At 38.6% G+C, this 20,598-nt stretch overlaps 1 protein-coding gene and 1 non-coding gene across 4 annotated transcripts in view; one reads left to right on the top strand and one right to left on the bottom strand.

The window, feature by feature from the left end:
- Nucleotides 1-20,598, top strand: part of SHROOM4 (shroom family member 4) — a 236,925-nt gene that overhangs the window by 156,641 nt on the left and 59,686 nt on the right. The gene's annotated exons all lie outside the window — the stretch shown is intronic.
- Nucleotides 16,798-16,901, bottom strand: LOC136154915 (U6 spliceosomal RNA). Its single transcript, XR_010660616.1, has one exon. It is a non-coding gene; the product is annotated as a U6 spliceosomal RNA (small nuclear RNA).

The raw sequence follows: 20,598 nt of genomic DNA, 5'->3' as shown, positions 1-20,598 counted from the left end.
AATGGTCAGGATGAATTAATAGGGGATATATTTCAAAGCTAGGATGTGGAGACCAATTCAATATAAAAGCCAAAGAAGAGAAGGAAACAATGGTTACAAAGTTTGAGTTAGTCAGATCTTTAGGGATTTAAGACACAACAAAAAGATAAATTAGGAAGATCTAGGCTTGATGTAGAGGGGACGACAGAGGATGAGATGGCTGGATGGCATCACCGACTCGATGGACATGGGTTTGGGTAGACTCTGGGAGTTGGTGATGGACAGGGAGGCCTGGCATGCTGCGATTCATGGGGTCCCAAAGAGTCGGACATGACTGAGTGAGTGAACTGAACTGAACTGAGGCTTGATGTCAATGTTTGTTTGTTTTTGTTTTGTCTTTAATTTGAGGAGATTGATGGGAGATGTAAACATTCAATTGGCAATTGTAGAGTATAGGTAGAACTACTGTGGTTTTGGGGTCCAGATAAAGACCTGTGATTGTTCTAGACCCATGGAATGTTACTCGTAATCTAAACTAATCTCAGTTACACAAATATCTTCTGATAGTCACTTCCTCTTAAAAAACATCAGCTCTCCTTAATTTTCATCCTCTTCCAATTACCAGTCTCTTTTCCTTCAGAGCCAAGCTTCTTAGGCAGTTGAAATGTATCATCACACTCATTGTCTTCATTTTCTTCTTCCCGTTTTCTCACTGAAGTCTGGCTTCTTCCACTACATGACAGTCTTCTCTATAGGACCAAGATGAATTATTATCCTCCAGATTGAATAAAAAACTCAAGGAGCATCTTTTCTTCTTTTTCAGTCAGCAATTTTTCAATAGCAGAAGGAGTACAATGAAAGGCACATAGCCATTGGTATTTAATAGCACTGGTGTCAAATCACATATCAACTGGCTGACCTTTTGTAAATTAGTTAACCAAAATTTTCTCATTTGTAAGATGAGAATAATGATATCTATCTTAATCCCTTTAAAAAGAGTTGCTTAATAAATAATGGCCCTATTTAACTTTTTTTCTGAAAATTTCTTCTCTTTGATTATGAAATATATCTTTCTCCTGGTTTTCTTCCTACTACGTATTTTCAGCTCTCTTTCCTTAATTTGTGACTTGACTATAGGTATACCCTAGAAGAGTAGTCTTCAAACTTGAGTGTGCATTAGAATTCTCTGGAAGGTTTGTTAAGGAACATATTGTTCCCCTCCTCCACCCAAGTTTCTGATCCAATCAGGGTCTAGGAAATTCTCAGGTAGTGCTGGTCTGAGGACTGAACTTTGAGAACCACTAACCTAGAGTTCTGCCTCAGACCCTCTTTCTCATTCTATGAACCTTTTTGGAGAGGCTTCAGATATCACTGATGACTCTCAGGTTTCTGTATCCAGAGAAGATCATACTCCTAGACACCGGATTATCATTTTCAACAGCATGTTACGCTTTGCCACCAAGATGTCTCCCAAACACATGATAATTCAACATGGCCAGGCTTATTCTAAAGTATATGTGCTAAGTCACTTCAGTCATGTCCAACTCTTTCGCTACCCTATGGACCACAGTCTGCCAGGCTTCTTTGTCCATGAGAGTCTCCCAGCAGCAGTACTGGAAAGGGTTGTCATGCCCTCCTCCAGTGAATCTTCCCAACCCAGGGATTGAATCTCTTGCATTGGCAGGTGGGTTCTTTACCAATAGTGCCACCTGGGAAGCCCATCTAAAGTACATATGGAAATGTAAATATTATATATATCTATATATATAACCTATAAGAGTAATCAGGAAAAGTTTGAAATGGAGGAGTAATAAGGAGAAAGGGACCAGTCCTGTTGAAACATATTATAAAACTACAGTAATTAAAACAGTTTGGTACTAGCACATGAACAGACATATCAGTGGACCATAATTGAACGTAGTTAGTGATCCAAAGGCATAGTTTAGTGTATGGTTTTTAATGTATGATTTTATTAGTAAATATTGAAGGTTTTTCTAAGCAAGACACGAAGGAAGCCATAAAGGAGAAAATTGTTAAATTTGACTACATGAAAGTTAAAATTTACAGTACCACAAAAATACATAAACAGAATCCAAAGACAAAAATCTGAGAAGGATTTGTATCTGATATGAGAAATGGCTGGTTCCCTGTATATATAAAGAGCTCTTGAGATTGAGAATCACTTAGAAAAATATCAACAGACCATTATTTTAAGAATAGGAAATAAAGAACCTAAACAACCAGTCCTGGGAAAAAGAAAATTGACTTATAAAAATAAATACTCAACAACACTCATAATTAAAGAAATATGGGTTAATTTAATCAATAATTCTTACCTTAACACCAGTACAACTTTCACTAATCAGAATGGCAAAAATCAGAGCATGTAATACATATTTTTTGACAAGCATGTAGAGAAATGTGTACTCTTACACCTTAATACATACCTTGCTGCTCGAAGTGTGATCCTTGGACCAGCAGTATCTGCATAAACTGAGAGCTTGTTACAAATTCAGCCATATCCCAAACCTGCTAAATCAGAATCTGCATTTTAATGAGATCCCTAAGTGATTTGTTTGCACGTGAAAGTTGAAAAGCACTGCTTTAAAACATTGTTGGTGGAAAAGCAAATTAGCATAACTTCTTTGGATTTTAGGCAACTTTGTCACAGTTAAACATTCATATGCTCTGAACCAGAGCTCCATTACAGGAATTTATCTAACAGATATAATCATATATATGTGTGTGTGAAGAGTTGTTCAAAAATATTCATTGCAACATTAAAAAAAATTAGAAACAAATTTAATATTCATTAATTGAGTAAAGGTTAAATAAAGTATGAAAATTCACACAAGTACAATAGTAAGTGGTTATTAAAAATTTGTGAAAAACTACTTGCAGATACAAAATTATCTCCAACATATATTGTTAAACACAAACAGCAAGATCTTGAACAGTACTCTAGTATGCTTTTTTGTATGTCCTGTTATTATAATAGCTATTTTACAGATAATGTAAGTGAGGCAGAGATGTTGAATAGCTAGTCCAAGGGCACACAGAAGCAGTGGCAGATTCAAATCTAGGCAGTCTCATTCCAGAGCTTATGTTCTTAAAACTATGTCATATTACTGCCTAGGGATAAACAAGAAAATGTTAATGATGGTTTCCCCCAGAGTATGGGGAACTCATTTTTCATTGTATATGCCTTTGTACCATTTGAATGGTTTACCTTTCACAAATACTGCTTTTAGTTCAGTTCAGTCGCTCAGTTGTGTCTGACTCTTTGCGACCCCAGGGTCCGCAGCATGCAAGTCTTCCCTGTCTATCACCAGTTCCCGGAGCTTGCTCAAACTCAAATCTATAGAGTCAGTGATGCATTCCAACCATCTCATCCTCTATCATCCCCTTCTCCTCCTAACTTCAATCTTTCCCAGCATCAGGGTCTATTCCAATGAGTCAGTTCTTCGCATCAGGTGGCCAAAGTATTGGAGCTTCAGCTTCAGCATCAGTCCTTCCAATGAATATTCAGGACTGATTTCCTTTAGGATTGACTGGTTTGATCTCCTTGCTGTCCAAGGGATTCTGAAGAGTCTTCTCCAACACCACAGTTCAAAAGCATCTGTTCTTCGGCGCGCAGTTTTCTTTATGGTTCAACTCTCACATCCATACATGACTACTGAAAAACCATAGTTTTGACTAGATGGACTTTTGCCAGCAAAGTAATATCTCTGCTTTTTAATTTGCTGTCTAGGTTTGTCAGAACTCTTCTTCCAAGGAGCAAGCATCTTTTAATTTCATGGCTGCAGTCACAATCTGCAGTGCTTTTGGAGCCCAAGAAAACAAAGTCTGTCACTGTTTCCATTGTTTCACCATCCATTTGCCGTGAACTGAAGGGACCAGATGCCATGATCTTGGTTTTTTGAATGTTGAGTTTTAAGCTAGCTTTTTCACTCTCCTCTTTCACTTTCTTCAAGAAACTTTTTAGTTCCTCTTCACTGTCTTCCATAAGGGTGGTGTCATCTGCATATATGAGGTTATTGATATTTCTCCCAGTAATCTTGATTCCAGCTTGTGCTTCATCCAATCCAGCATTTCTCATGATGTACTCTGTATAAAAGTTAAATAAACAAGGTGACAATATACAGCCTTGACATACTCCTTTCCCAGTTTGGAACCAGTCTGTTGTTTCATGTCCAGTTCTAACTGTTGCTTCTTGACCTGCTACAGATTTCTCAGGAGGCAGGTAAGGTGGTCTGGTATTCCCATCTCTTGAAGAATTTTCTGCAGTTTGTTGTGATCCACACAGTCAAAAGCCTTAGCATACTCAATGAAGCAGAAGTAGATGCTTTTCTGGAACTCTCTTGCTTTTTCTCTGATCCAGCAGATGTTGGCAATTTGATCTCTGGTTCCTCTGCCTTTTCTAAATCCAGTTTGAACATCTGGAAGTCCTCAGTTTATGTACTGTTGAACCCTAGCTTGGAGAATTTTCAGCATTACGTTGCTAACATGTGAGATGAGTGCAATTGTGTGGTAGTTTAAACATTCTTTGGCATTGCCTTTCTTTGGGATTAGAATGAAAACTGACATTTTCCAGTCCTGTGGCCACTGCTGAGTTTTTCAAATTTGCTGGCATGTTGAGTGCAGCACTTTCACAGCATCATCTTTCAGGATTTGAAATAGCTCAGCTTGAATTCTATCACCTCCACTACCTTTGTTTGTGGTGATGCTTCCTAAGGCCCACTTGACTTCACACTCCAAGATGTCTGGCTCTAGGCGAGTGATCACACCATCCTGGTTATCTGTGTCATGAAGATCTTTTTTGTATAGTTCTTCTGTGTACTCTAGCCACCTCTTAATACCTTCTGCTTCTGTTAGGTTCATACCATTTCTGTCCTTTATTGTGCCCATCTTTGCATGAAATGTTCCCTTGGTATCTCTAATTTTCTTGAGGAGATGTATAGTCTTTCCCATTCTATTGTTCTCCTCTATTTCTTTGCATTTATCACTTAGGAAGACATTCTTATCTCTCCTTGCTATTCTTCAGAACTCTACATTCAGATGGATATATCTTTCCTTTTCTCCGTTGGCTTTCATTTCTCTTCTTTTCTCAGCTTCTTTTCTCAGCTGTCTGTCTCCCCAGACAACCATTTTGGCCTTTTCCATTTCTTCTTCTTGGGGATGATTTTGATCACTGCCTGCTGTACAATGTTATGAACCTCCGTCCACAGTTCCTTGGGTACTCTATCTTCAAAAATATAAAAACTTAAAACTCAACTTGTCCAAAACTGAACTAATTTCCCTCCCTACTCTTCTTGGTGACAGACTCAGTCATTTGCTGAAGTGAGATATCTGCACACACTCTGGACCCCTTCCTTTATCTCTCACATTTGTCCAACCAGGAACCAAGATTTATTGGTTCTACCTCCTAGATCATTCTCAGACAAGTCTTAAATCTGCATTACCACTCTATCCCTGAATCATGGATCATGTTGAACTATAACATTCATTTCCTAACTGGTCACCTGCTTCTTTCTCCCTAAAAAAAAAAAAAAAAAAAATGCTAGCAGATGCATCTTTCCAAAATACAAATCTGACTCTGCCATTATCATGCTTACAGTTTTTCACTGGCTCCTCAGTGCCTGTGGGGAAAGTCCAAATTCATTAGCATGGCAACCTGGATCTTCTACGTTCTGTTCAGCCTGCCTCTCTAGATTTATCTCCTACCACCCCTCCTCATACACTCTACCTTCAGAACACTATGTTTTTCTCAAATTTCCTTGATTTTCACAAGCTACTCTTATAGAAGTACTTTTCATCTTGGTCAGTTCCTACCCTTCCTTCAGGACCATACCTCCTGCTTCACCTCCTTTATGTAGGTTTCTCTGGCTGCAGGCTCTTGTTGTTGTTATTTAATCACTAAGTCATGTTCAACTCTTTGCGATTCTATGGACTTTAGCCCACCAGGTTTCTCTGTCCATGGGATTTCCCAGGCAAGAATACTAGAGTAGGTTGGCATTTCCTTCTCCAGGGGATCTTCCCGACTCAGGGATCCAACCTGTGTCTCTCGCATTGGCAGGCGGATTCTTTACCACTGAGCCACCCGGAAGACCCTGCAGGCTATTAGACATTATGTATTCTGTGCTAGGCAGGTCAGGATACCCAAAAGTCGCATGACCTCTCAGTTTCCCATAGGAAAGAGCTGCTTCTCTAGCTCTTCCCCTCAACTAGTTCAGTCTTCTCCCCATGTTTCCCATAGGCCCCAGAACTCTTCTGGTTCACCTAGGACATCTGGGAGACTCCCTTTTATTCTCAATTTTAGATTCACCATGCCCCCCCTTTCCCATGCTTATATCTTTAGGCAAGGGGGATTAGAATAGTGGTTAAGAATATGGACTCTGGAGTCAGACTGCCTAAGTTTGAATACCATCTCTATGACTTTGCAGATCTGTGATCTTGGGCAAGTTACTCTAATGTCTCCAGACCTCTGATTTTCCTCTCTGAATAATGGAGATGACAATAGTAATACCTGCTTTGTAGGATAGTTATGAGTTTTAAGTGTTGTAATATTTGTAATACATAGTAAACACTGTAAGTGCTTTTGAGATAAAAAAGTGTAAAATATAAGGTGAAAGAATCTTCTCAAATTGTCATGGAAGGCAAGCTTTTTCTCTTTTGGAGCTGTTTTCTACTAAAAATAGCTCGTTAGTATTAGGAACAAGTATATATGAGTCAGCAAGAACCCCCATCCCTTTTCAAGTCTCCTGTACTTCTGGCTTGTTTCCCCAAATGGATGACAGATTGAGAGCTTCTTGAGGGCAAGGATCATAGTACAGACTTTTTAAATTCCTTGTGTGTGCGCGCTAAATTGCTTCAGTCATGTCTGACTTTTTGTGACATGTCTGACTTTTTGTATCCTGCCAGACTTCTCTGTCCATGGGATTCTCCAGGCAAGAATACTGGAGTGGGTTGCCATGCCCTCCTTCAGGGGATCTTCCCAACCCAGGGATCGAACCCACATCTCTTACGTCTCCTGCATTGGCATTGGTACTAGTTCTTTACCACTAGTACCACCTGTGAAGCCCTTTTAGACTCCTGAAGATCTGCTCTGGCTGATGCCTCTGCCTGGAACATTTTCCCTCAGTATTTGCTTGGCTCCTTCGTGACTTTGTTTATTAATACTTTTGTTGTTCAAGTATCACCTCCTAACAGAAGCCTTCCCTGACCACACGCTCTAAAATAGAATTGGCCTTCACATAGATAGACCTGCCAGTTTATCCCTTACCCTGCTCTCTCTATCTTCATAGCACTTACCACCACCTGTCATATTCTATATTTATAGAGTTGAGTTCCATGAAGACTATTTTGTGTGTTTTATTGATTGGTTTGTCCCCAGCACCTTGAATGGTGCTCTCTTGGCTCTCAATAACTAATGAATGAATCAATGAATAAATAAATGAATGAATTCAATGCAAGTGCCTTGGGGGGAAATACAACAAATTCTGTTCACTCCTATAGCATCTTGAAAATTTTATAATTCTCAGTCCATGGTTTTGTCTTTTTGCTTCAGCATTTTCAAATTAAATCCATATCCATGTGTGAGTTTTGTTTCAATTTGACGAAAATCACCTTGACAAAAGGTAAAATCCAATATATGTCAAGTCCAGTTTTACCAAAAGTAACTGATTTGTTTGTTCTCCATCTCATGGGGGAGGAATATACATGACTGTGTGTGTATGTGAGAGAGAGAGAGAATGAACAGTTACCTGCAGTGAGGAAATTGGGTGTCCAGGTTCCCCAGAAGGAAAATAATTTTGTTTCAATTGCTGTATATTTTTTCTCAGTTGTTGCTTCCAAATCCATTTAAAAACCCAACCGAGATTAATCCTTTGTCTGTTTCCTCATTTGCTATTATTTTCTCCCAATCTGAGGGCTGTCTTTTCACCTTACTTATAGTTTCCTTTGTTGTGCAAAAGCTTTTAATTTTCATTAAGTCCCATTTGTTTATTTTTGCTTTTATTTCCAATATTCTGGGAGGTGGGTCATAGAAGATCTTGCTGTGATTTATGTCAGAGAGTGTTTTGCCTATGTTCTCCTCTAGAAAAATAAATGACCCAATCAAAAAATGGGCCAAAGAACTAAACAGACATTTCTCCAAAGAAGACATACAGATGGCTAACAAACACATGAAAAGATGCTCCACATCACTCATTATCAGAGAAATGCAAATCAAAACCACAATGAGGTACCATTACACGCCAGTCAGGATGGCTGCTATCCAAAAGTCTACAAGCAATAAATGCTGGAGAGGGTGTGGAGAAAAGGGAACCCTCTTACACTGTTGGTGGGAATGCAAACTAGTACAGCCACTATGGAAAACAGTGTGGAGATTTCTTAAAAAACTGGAAATAGAACTGCCATATGACCCAGCAATACCACTTCTGGGCATACACACTGAGGAATCCAGATCTGAAAGAGACACATGCACCCCAATGTTCATCGCAGCACTGTTTATAATAGCCAGGACATGGAAGCAACCTAGATGCCCATCAGCAGATGAATGGATAAGGAAGCTGTGGTACATATACACCATGGAATATTACTCAGCCGTTAAAAAGAATTCATTTGAATCAGTTCTAATGAGATGGATGAAATTGGAGCCCATTATACAGAGTGAGGTGAGCCAGAAAGATAAAGAACATTACAGTATACTAACACATATATATGGAATTTAGAAAGATGGTAACGATGGCCCTATATGCAGGGCAGAAGAAGAGACGCAGAAATACAGAACAGACTTTTGAACTCTGTGGGAGAAGGGGAGGGTGGGATGTTTCGAAAGAACAGCATGTATATTATCTGTGGTGAAACAGACCACCAGCCCAGGTGGGAGGCATGAGTCAAGTGCTCGGGCCTGTTGGGCTGGGAAGATCCAGAGGAATCGGGTGGAGAGGGAGGTGGGATGGGAGACCGGGATGGGGAATTCGTGTAACTCTATGGCTGATTCATATCAATGTATGACAAAACTCACTGAAAAAAAAAAACAAAAACAAAAACAAACAAACAAACAAAACCCAACCGAAATACAAAGAGATGAAAAGCCTGATGAACTAGAGGTTTGTAAACATAAATACATCAGATCAGGGAATTTCCCAGGGGCTCATGCAGAGCATTATAAAACCATGTGAAAGCTTTATGAAGAGAAACTTCAGCAGAGGAGATAGATATATGGCAGCTGCTTGCCAGCTTATGTCTCCACTCAACAGTGGAAGTTGTGATGTGGGAACTGTCCTTTTGGTTCTGGGATGTGCCTCACCATGAAGTAGAATGCTCCTGCCCCTGGAGCCCAAATTCTGTTCAAGCAGCTGCCCTCTATTATGTACATAGCTGCTGGCTATGTGTACAACTGCTGCTGACAGTTGAAGGGAGGTTCCCAGGCTGCCTTGGAAGACAAGACCCCACATAAGTAAAAGCAGTAGCAGCCAGTATTTTGAAGAAGCCATTTGAAAATTTGTTTCAAATGTATGGTAGCATTTTTTTTTAGAGTGATGAGTCTCAAACTTGAGCATGAATCAGAATCACTTGGAGGGCTTGTTAAAACTCAGATGACTGGGCTCCACTCTCAGAGCTTTCTAATTCAAAAGATTTGGAGTGGCGCCCCAGAATTTCATTTCCTTCAATTTCGCAGGTGATGCTGATGCTGTTCTATGCAACAAACTTTGAGAACTATCATTTAGGAAAAAAACAGGAATTTGGAAGCAAATAATTTAGATTAATGTCTTATATGATTATACCTCTGAACCTGACATGGAGGTTCTTCTTTTCTAACATGGAGCTTATAAGGTTCTTGTAAGAATTAAATGGACTGGTGTCCATGAAAGTTCTTTGGGAACTATAAATATTAGCAGTTATGGCTTCACAAATAGTACTTGCTGCCACCCCCATCATCTTTTCCTGTGCTTTGTCACCTCTCTACCCAACTTTGTCCTATCAAGTTCATCAGGCACCTAGAAAGAAACCAAAGTCAAGAAGGCCCTGAGTAGTAAAATGTTTTTAACCCAATGAGTGTGGCCTTGATGCTGACTTTGACTTGATCTCCTTTTCCTTCTGACTGGCCTCTTCTCAACTTGCTCCTGTTCTTCCAGCTCTGGCCACATCTCACAGCAGAGAACAGCAACTAGTGCTGATATTGGGGTAAAAAAAATGTCAGGTAGAATTTTTTTTAATTAGTAGAATAAGCAGAGGAATCTACTTCCAAACAGGAGAGCATTTGTTAGGGAAACCATCTTGCTAGGTTGGTGGGTTCTGAGCTGATTTCCCTAAGGGCAAAATCCAGATGTTTGAAAGAGTTAAGTGGGATCATAAGTATAACTGCAGATTCCTAACTTAAGAATGTGTCAGACAGCTGTATTAGACAGTTGCCAGGGTAAATGTCTGTGTATGAGAGAGTCCTTTATCTTTGGAAACCTTTTCATTTAAAAGTAATACACAGGTTATGTACACAATTTTGAAATTTTCTTAAACTATAAAGAATGAAAATATCCTTTAATTCTGACACACAGAGATACTTTATGGTAAGATATTAATACATTTTCATCTAGCTTTAAAATTTTATTTATTTATTTATTTATTTGGCTGCAACGGATCTTAGTTGTAGCATGTGAACTCCTGATGAGGCATGAGGGATCTAGTTCCCCTACCAGGGATCAAACCCAGGCCCTGTGCATTGGGAGCTCGGAATCTTAGCACTGGCCCACCAGGAACATGCCCATACAGCCTTTTAATATGTGTATGCTTGTACATGAATATATGCATATGGATATTTTTTTTTTGAGTTGGGCTGAACAACATACAGGTTTGTATACTGTTTTTTCTCTTTTGTAATAGTAGACTATGGGCTTCCTTGGTGGCTCAGCAGTACAGAATCTGCCTGCCTTAATTTCTGTTTCTGTTTTTCCATTGTTAGTGTATAGGAATGCAAGGGATATCTGTGTACTAATTTTATATCCTACAACATTACTATATTCATTAAATCAGTTCAGTTGCTCAGTTGTGTCTGACTCTTTGCGACCCCACGAACTGCAGCACACCAGGCCTCACTGTCCATCACCAACTCCCTGAACTTGCTCAAACTCATGTCCATTGAGTCAGTGATGCCATCCAACCATCACATCCTCTGTTGTCCCCTTCTCTTTCTGCCTTCAGTCTTTCCCAGCATCAGGGTCTTTTCCAGTCAGTCAGTTCTTCACATTAGGTGGCCAAAGTAATGGAACTTCAGCTTCAACATCAGTCCTTCCAATGAATATTCAGGACTGATTTCCTTTAGGATTGACTGCAGTCCAAGGGACTCTCAAGAGTCTTTTCCAACACCACAGTTCAAAAGCATCAATTCTTTGGTGCTCAGCTTTCTTTATGGTCCACCTCTCACACCCATACATGACTACTGGAAAAACCATAGCTTTGACTAGACGGACCTTTGTCAGCAAAGTAATTTCTCTGCTTTTTAATATGCTGTCTAGGTTTATCAGGACTTTTCCTCCAAGGAGCAAGCATATTTTAATTTCAAGGTTGCAGTCACCATCTGCAGTGCTTTTGGAGCTCAAGAAAATAAAGTCTGTCACTGTTTCCATTGTTTCCCCATCTATTTGCCATGAACTGAAGGGACCAGATGCCATGATCTCGGTTTTTTGAATGTTGAGTTTTAAGCTAGCTTTTTCACTCTCCTCTTTCACTTTGATCAAGAGGTTCTTCAGTTCCTCTTCACTTTCTTCCATAAGGGTGGTATCATCTGCATATCTAAGGTTATTTATATTTCTCCCAGTAATCTTGATTCCAGCTTGTGCTTCATCCAATACAGCATTTGGCATGACGTACTCTACATTTAAGTTAAATAAGCAAGGTGACAATATACAGCCTTGACATACTCCTTTCTTGATTTGGAACCTGTCTATTGTTTCATGTCAGTTCTAACTGTTGCTTCTTGACCTGCACCCAGATTTCTCAGGAGGCATATTAGGTGGTCTGGTATTCTCATCTTTTTAAGAATTTTCCACAATTTGTTGTGATCCACACAGTCAAAGGCTTTGGCATGGTCAGTAAAGCAGAAGTAGATGTTTTTCTGGAGCTCTCTTGCTTTTTCTCTGATCCAGCAGATGTTGGTAACTTGATTTCTGGTTCCTCTACCTTTTCTAAATCCAGCCTGAACATCTGGAAGTTCTTTATTCACATAGTGTTGAAGCCTGGTTTGGAGAATTGTCAGCATTACTTTGCTAGCGTGTGAGATGAGTGCGATTGTGCAGTAGTTTGAACATTCTTTGGCATTGCCTTTCTTTGGGATTGGAATGAAAACTGACATTTTCAGTCCTGTGGCCACTGCTGAGTTTTCCAAATTTGCTGGCATATTGAGTGCAGCACTTTCACAGCATCATCTTTTAGGATTTGAAATAGCTCAGCTTGAATTCTATCACCCCCACTAGATTTGTTTGTAGTAATGCTTCCTAAGGCCCACTTGACTTCACACTCCAGGATATCAGGCTCCAGGTGAGTGATCACATCATCGTGGTTATCTAGGTCATTAAGATCTTCTTTGTATAGTTCTTCTGTGTATTCTAGCCACCTTTTCTTAATTTCTTCTGCTTCTGTTAGGTTCATACCATTTCTGTCCTTTATTGTGCCCATCTTTGCATGAAATGTTCCCTTGGTATCTCTAATTTTCTTGAAGAGATCTCTAGTCTTTCCCATTGTATTGTTTTCCTCTATTTATTTGCATTGATCACTGAGGAAGGGTTTCTCATCCCTTCTTGCTATTCTTTGGAATTCTACATTCATTGATTAGCTCTAATAATTTTCTGGTGTTATCTTTAGGGTTTCCTATGTAGAGGATCATATCATCTGCAAACCATGAGAGTTTTACTTCTTTTCCAATCTGGATTCCTTTTATTTCTTTTTCTTCTCTGATTCCTGTGGCTAGGACTTCCAAAACTATGTTAAATAGTAGTGGTGAGAGTGGGTACACTTGTCTTGTTCCTGATTTTATAGGAAATGCTTTCAGTTTTTCACCATTGTGGATAATGTTTGCTGTGGGTTTGTCATTTATAGCTTTTATTATGTTGAAGTATATTCCTTTTGTGCATGCTTCCTGGAGAGTTTTTATCATAAATGGGTATTGAATTTTGTCAAAGGCTTTGTCTGCATCTATTGAGACAATCATATATTTTTAATCTTTCAGTTTATTAATATGGTGTATCACATTGATTGATTTGCAGATATTGAAGAATCCTTGTATCCCTGGAATAAAGCCCACTTGGTCATCATGTATGATCTTTTAAATATGTTGTTGGATTCTGTTTGCTAGAATTTTGTTGAGGATTTTTGCATCTATGTTCATCAGTGATATTGGCCTGTAGTTTTCTTTTTTTGTGGCATCTTTGGTTTTGGTATGAGGGTGATAGTGGCCTCATAGAATGAGTTTAGGAGTTTGCCTTCGTCTGCACTTTTCTGGAAGAGTTTGAGTAGGATAGCTGTGACTCTTCTCTAAATTTTTGGTAGAATTCACCTCTGAAGCCATCTTGTCCTGGGGATACAATTCCATTCACCATTGCAATGAAAAGAATAAAATACTTAGGAATAAATTTACCTAAAGAAACAAAGGAACTATAGATAGAAAACTATAAAACACTGATGAAAGAATTCAAAGATGACACAAATAGATGGAGAAATATACCATGTTCATGGATTGGAAAAATCAATATAGTGAAAATGAGTATACTACACAAAAATAAACTCAAAATGGATTAAAGATCTAAATGTAAGGCCAGAAACTATAAAACTCTTAGAGGAAAACATAGGCAGAACACTCTCTGACATAAATCACAGCAAGATCCTCTATGACCCACTTCCCAGAGTAACAGAAATAAAAGTAAACAAATGGGACCTAATTAAATTTAAAAACTTTTGCACAATGAAGGAAGCTATAAGCAAGGTGAAAAGGCAGCCTTCAGAATGGAAGAAAACAATAGCAAACAAAATAACTGACAAAGAATTAATCTCCAAAATATACAAGCAACTCATGCAGCTCAATACCAGAAAAACAAACAACCCAATCAAAAAGTGTGCAAAAGAACTAAACAGACATTTCTCCTAAGAAGACATACAGATGGCTAATAAACACATGAAAAGATGCTCAGCATCACTCGTTATTAGAGAAATGCAAATCAAAACCACAATGAGGTATCATTTCACGCAGGTCAGAATGGCCACCATCAAAAAGTCTATGAACAATAAATGCTGGTGAGGGTGTGGAGAAAAGGAAACCCTCTTACACTGTTGGTGGGAATGCATAATGGTGCAGGCACTATGGAGAATCACGTGGAGATTCCTTTAAAAAACTGGAAATAGAACTGTCATATGACCCAGCAATCCCACTGCTGGACATACACACCAAGGAAACCAGAATTGAAAGAGATACATGTACCCCAATGTTCACTGAAGCACTGCTTACAATAGCTAGCACATGAAAGCAACCTCAGTGTCCATCAGCAGATGAATGGATAAGGAAGTTGTGGTACATATACACAATGGAATGTTACTCAGCTATGAAAAGGAATACATTTGAGTCAGTTCTAATGATTTGAATGAAACTGAAGCCTATTATACAGAGTGAAGTAAGTCAGAAAGAGAAACACCAATACTGTATATTATCACATATATGTAGAATTTAGAAAAACGGTAATAACAACCCTATATGCAAGGTAGCAAAAGAGACACAGATGTAAAGAACAGGCTTTTGGACTCTGTGGGAGAAGGTGAGGGTGTGGTGATTTGAGAGAATAGCATTTAAAAATTTATATTACCATATGTAAAATAGATGACCAGTGCAAGTTCAATGCATGAAGCAGGGCACTCAGGGCCGGTGCTCTGGGACAACCCAGAGGGATGGAGTGGGGAGGGAGGTGGCGGGGGGGGGGCAGTGTTTCAAGATGGAGGGAGACATGTGCACCTGTGGCTGATTCATGATGATATATGGCAAAAAACATCCCAATATTGCAATTATCCTCCAATTAAAATAAATTAACTTAAAAAAATATATGCACCAATAGGAGCAGACATGGAGACAGAGATAGAGATGGAGTTCAGTTCAGTTCAGTCTTTCAGTCGTGTCCGACTCTGCGACCCCATGAATCACAGCATGCCAGGCCTCCCTGTCCATCACAAACTCCTGGAGTTTACTCAAACTCATGTTCATCAAGTCAGTGATGCCATCCAGCCATCTCATCCTCTCTTGTCCCCTTCTCCTCCTGCCACTAATCCCTCCCAGCATCAGGGTCTTTTCCAGTGAGTCAACTCTTCGCATGAGGTGGCCAAAGTATTGGAGTTTCAGCTTCAACATCAGTCCTTCCAATGAACACCCAGGACTGATTTCCTTTAGGATGGACTGGTTGGATCTCCTTGCAGTCCAAGGGACTCTCAGGAGTCTTCTCCAACACCACAGGTCAAAAGCATCAATTTTTCGGTGGTCAGATTTCTTCACAGTCCAACTCTCACATCCATACATGACCACTGGAAAGACCATAGCCTTGACCAGATGGACCTTTGTTGGCAAAGTAATGTCTCTGCTTTTTAATATGCTATCTAGGTTGGTCATAACTTTCCTTCCAAGGAGTAAGCGTCTAATTTCATGGCTGCAATCACCATCTGCAATGATTTTGGAGCCCAAAAAAATGAAGTCTGACACTGTTTCCATTGTTTCCCCATCTATTTGCCATGAAGTGATGGGACCAGATGCCATGATCTTAGTTTTCTGAATGTTAGAGACACTGATATATAGAGAGAAATAGAAACAGAAATATGCAATATACAGAAGCCCTCAAAACAACTTTTGTTTTGTACATGAACAAAGACATTCTAAAAAATGGTTGGAATGTGGTTGCCAGCCTATAAATATTTATTGAATGAATAATAATGTCTTATTTAAGTAAAAAAATAAACAGAAGCGCATTTAAATATTTCACTTTATATAGATCCATACAGGATAAGTGTTTGAAATAAAAAGTTTAATCATGTACTCAAAGGGCTATAAAAATGTTTCTCAAATTAACAAAGGAAAAAAGAATCTGACTGCAATGCAGGAGATGTGGGTTCTCTCCCTGGTTTGGAAAGATCCCCTGGAGAAGGAAATGGCAACCCACTCCAATATTCTTGCCTGGAGAATCCCACAGACAGAGGAGCCTGGTGGGCTACAGTTGATGGGGTAACAAAGAGTCAGACACGACTGAGCAACTAAACAACAACACAACTATGGTAGACTATTATTCCTTCATGTAGATACACAGTACTTCACCTAACTTCCAAAATTTTGAACAGTTAGGATATTCCTAATTTTGCATTATAATTAACCCTGCAGTCGTTGACACTTCTTGTACATAAATCAATATGTTCATTTCTTATTGCTCTCTTAGGATAGAATCCTTGGAATGGAAAGATTAGATTAAAGGGTAGGAACATTTTTTTAAATTTATTTATTTTAATTGAAGGATAATTATTTTGCAGCATTGTGATGGTTTTTGCCATACATCAGTATGACTCAGCCATAGGCATACACATGTCTCCTCACTCTTGAACCTTCTCACACTTCCCTTCCCACTCCATCCCTCTAGGTGGTCACAGAACTCCGGCTTTGGGTGCCCTGCTTCATACATCAAACATTTTTAAAAACAAATATAATTCACCAACCATAAAATTAATTACTTTCAAGTGTGGAATTAAGTGGGTTTTAGTATTTTTACAAGGTTATATAGCCACCACCACTCTCTAATTCTAGAAAAAAATATGCAGTGCTTCACAAATTTACATGTCATCCTTGTGGGACAGCCATGCTGATCTTCTCTATATTGTTCTGATTTTAGTATATGTCAGCTAAAGCAAGCACAGTAGGAACATTTTTATGTCTCTTGATGACATATGGCAAGTTTCCTTAAGGCAAACACCCAGTCCATTCCCATCCAGCAGTTTATAAGAATGCTTCTTTCCCTGCAACTTTGCTGACAGTTTTAAAAAATATATTGCCAATATCATTGAAAATTGCATTTTATTGTTTTGTCTTTTTGATTAGCTCTTCTTCCTCTTTAGCTGTTCTGTAGAGATATGTCATCCACTCTGTTTCCTTTGCATGCATATACTGTGGGCAGTCACATGTACTGCCACAGCCTCGGCTGCCCCCTCTCTGTGGATAATGACCACGTGTCCATACTCTGCCCTAACCTCTTTCTAGCACTGCAGCCCAGATATCAGGCTGCTTGTGGGGCATGACTATCTACATTAGACAGCATATCAAACATGCTCATGTCTGAAGTCAAACTCGTGTCTCCTGAAGCTAGCTCTGGTTCTCAACTTCCCAATCTAGTTAGTGATACCACTAGCTGTTTTATGGTCATCTTAACTTCTCTTTCCTCCATATTTAATTAGTAGTCCAAGTTTCTTGATTCTGTCTCTTATATCCTTTCTCACACATTCTTTCATTCTGCTCCACCCTCACTGTCACCTCTCTAGTTATACCTTTTATTAAGTCTATTGCACTAACCTACTCACTTCACTATGCTTTCAGTATTTATCCACATAATTCATCTTACATATGGCTATGAGAATAACCTTCCTAACATACTGCTTAATTTACCATATCTTTCCTCCTATCCTGGAACCTCCAAAGCCTCTGTCTTGCCTGTTGGTAAAGTAAATGTTATGATAAACACTTAAGGCTCACCATGTTGTTGCATCATTCTAATTTTATTTCCTGTATGCCTTAGAGAAACTCTATGTTCTTCCTTCAGTATATTCCTGCTCTTCCCACTCTTGTTTTTACAAACACCTCACACGACCTCTTCCCCAGTCTCCTCCTGTTGAAATTATCCTGAGTTTTCAAAATTAGAGGCTCTGCAAAGTCTTCCTTGATTCAACTAGCTGTGCTTTCTTCTTTGTTTCCTCCTTGACTGTCTGGTTTTAGACACCACTGATTTTATAGCATTTTCAACAAAAAAATAAGAAAACTTGCTTAATAATGTTTTTATTACATGAATGGTTTTAAATTTTTATTGAAGTATAGTTGATTTACAATATATCATGTTAATTTCAGGTGTACAGCAAAGTGATTTGGAGATACATAAAGATATATAATATTCTTTCTAAAAATTCTTTTCCATTATAGGTTTTATAACATATTGAATATAGTCCTCAGTACAGTAAAACCCTTGTTCTTTTTTTAAACTCTCATTTTGTTGGCATTTCCTTTATGACATGATATTCTACTCTGCTTAGTTACATAGATTTTTTAAAATTAATTTATTTTTTATTGAAGGATAATTGCTTTACAGATTTTTGCTGTTTTCTGTCAAACCTCAACATGAATCAGTCATAGGTATACATATATCCCCTCCCTTTTGAAATTCCCTCCCATCTCCCTCTCCATCCCACCCCTCTAGGTTGATACAGAGACCCTGTTTGAATTTCCTGAGCCATACAGCAAATTCCTGTTGGCTATCTATTTTACATATGGTGATGTAAGTTTCCATGTTATTCTTTCCATACATCTCACCCTCTCCTCCTCTCTCCCCATGTCCATAAGTCTATTCTCTATGTCTGTTTCTCCATTGTTGCCCTGTAAATAAATTCTTCAGTACCATTTTTCTAGATTCTCTATATGTGTGTTAGAATACAGTATTTATCCTCCTCTTTCTGACTCACTTCACTCTGTATAATAGGTTCTGGTTCATCCACCTCATTAGAAATGACTCAAATGTGTTCCTTTTTATGGCTGAGTAATATTCCATTGTAAATATGTACCACAACTTCTTTATCCATTCATCTGTGGATGGACATTTAGGTTGCTTCCATGTTCTATCTATTGTAAATAGTGCTGCAATGAACAATAGGATACATGTGTCTCTTTCAATTTTGGTTTCCTCGGGGTATATGCCTATGAGTGGGATTGCTGGATCATATCGTGGTTTTATTCCTAGTTTTTTAAGGAATCTCTCTACCTTTTTCTATAGTGGCTCTATCAATTTACATTCCCACCAACAGTGCAGAGCATTCCCTTTTCTCCACACCCTCTCCAGCATTTATTGTTTGTAGATGTTCTGATGAGGGCCATTCTGACCAGTGTGAGGTGATATCTCATTGTAGTTTTGATTTGCATTTCTCTAATAATGAGTGATGTTGAGCAGCTTTTCATGTGTTTGTTAGACATCTGTATGTCTTCTTTGGAGAAATGTCTGTTTAGGTCTTTTTCCCACTTTTTGATTGGGTTGTTTGTTTTTCTGATATTGAGTTGTATGAGCTGCTTATATATTTTGGAAATTAATCCTTTGTGGGTTGTTTCATTTGCTACTATTTTCTCCCATTCTGAGGGTTGTCTTTTCACCTTGCTTATAGTTTCCTTTGCTGTGCAAAAACTTTTAAATTTAATCAGATCCCACTTGTTTACTTTTATTTTTATTTCCATTACTCTAGGAGGTGGATCATAGAGGATCTTGCTTTGATTTATGTCATTGAGTGTGTTCTGCCTGTGTTTTCCTCTAAGAGTTTTATAGTTTCTGGCCTTACATTTAGGTCTTTAATCCATTTTGAGTTTATCTTTGTGTATGATGTTAGGAGGTGTTCTAATTTCATTTTTTTTGCATGTAGCTGTCCAGTTTTCTCAGCACCATTTATGCAAGAGGCTGTCTTTGCCCCATTGTATATTCTTGCCTCCTTTGTCAAAAATAAGGTACCTATAGGTGCATGGGTTTATTTCTGGGCTTTCTATCTTGTTCCATTGGTCTATATTTCTGTTTTTGTGCCAGTACCATATTGTCTTGATGACTGTAGCTTTGTAGTATAATCTGAAGTGAGGCAGGTTGATTCCTCCAGCTCCTTTCTTCTTTTTCAAGACTGCTTTGGCTTTTTGGGGTCTTTTCTGTTTGCACATGAATTGTGAAATTTTTTGATCTACTTCTGTGAAAAATGCCATTGGTAATTTGATAGGGATCACATTGAATCTGTAGATTGCATTTGATAGTATAGTCATTTTCACAATATTGATTCTTCCTACCCAGAAACATGGAATATTTCTCCATCTGTTTTTGTAGTCTTTGATTTCTTTCATTAATGTCTTATAATTTTCTGTGTACAGTTATTTTGTCTCCTTAGGTAAATTTATTCCTAGATATTTAATTCTTTTTATTGCAATGGTGAATGGGATTGATTCCTTAATTTCTCTTTCTGAGCGTTTTATTGTTAGTATATAGAATAGTTAGATAGGTATTTTTGTTCATCCCCTTGTGATGATGGTTTAGTTGCTAAGTCATGTCCAACTGTTGCAACCCCATGGACTATAGCCCACCAGGCTCCTCCAGCCATGGGATTCTCTAGGCAAGAAAACTGGAGTGGATTGGCATTTCCTTCTCCAAGGGATCTTCCAAACACAGGGATTGAACACATGTCTCCTCCATTACAGGTAGGTTCTTTACCATCTGAGCCACCAGGGAAGCCCCATATTGACCCCCTACCACACTATAAATTTCTTGAGCACAGGAATCATATCTTCTTCATTTTGGCATGTTTCATAGTACCTCTCAATGCTTGAATAAA

The sequence above is a fragment of the Muntiacus reevesi genome, chromosome X (assembly GCF_963930625.1).
Source record: "Muntiacus reevesi chromosome X, mMunRee1.1, whole genome shotgun sequence".
NCBI lineage: Eukaryota > Metazoa > Chordata > Mammalia > Artiodactyla > Cervidae > Muntiacus > Muntiacus reevesi.
This window is presented reverse-complemented; position numbering and strand designations above follow the sequence as displayed.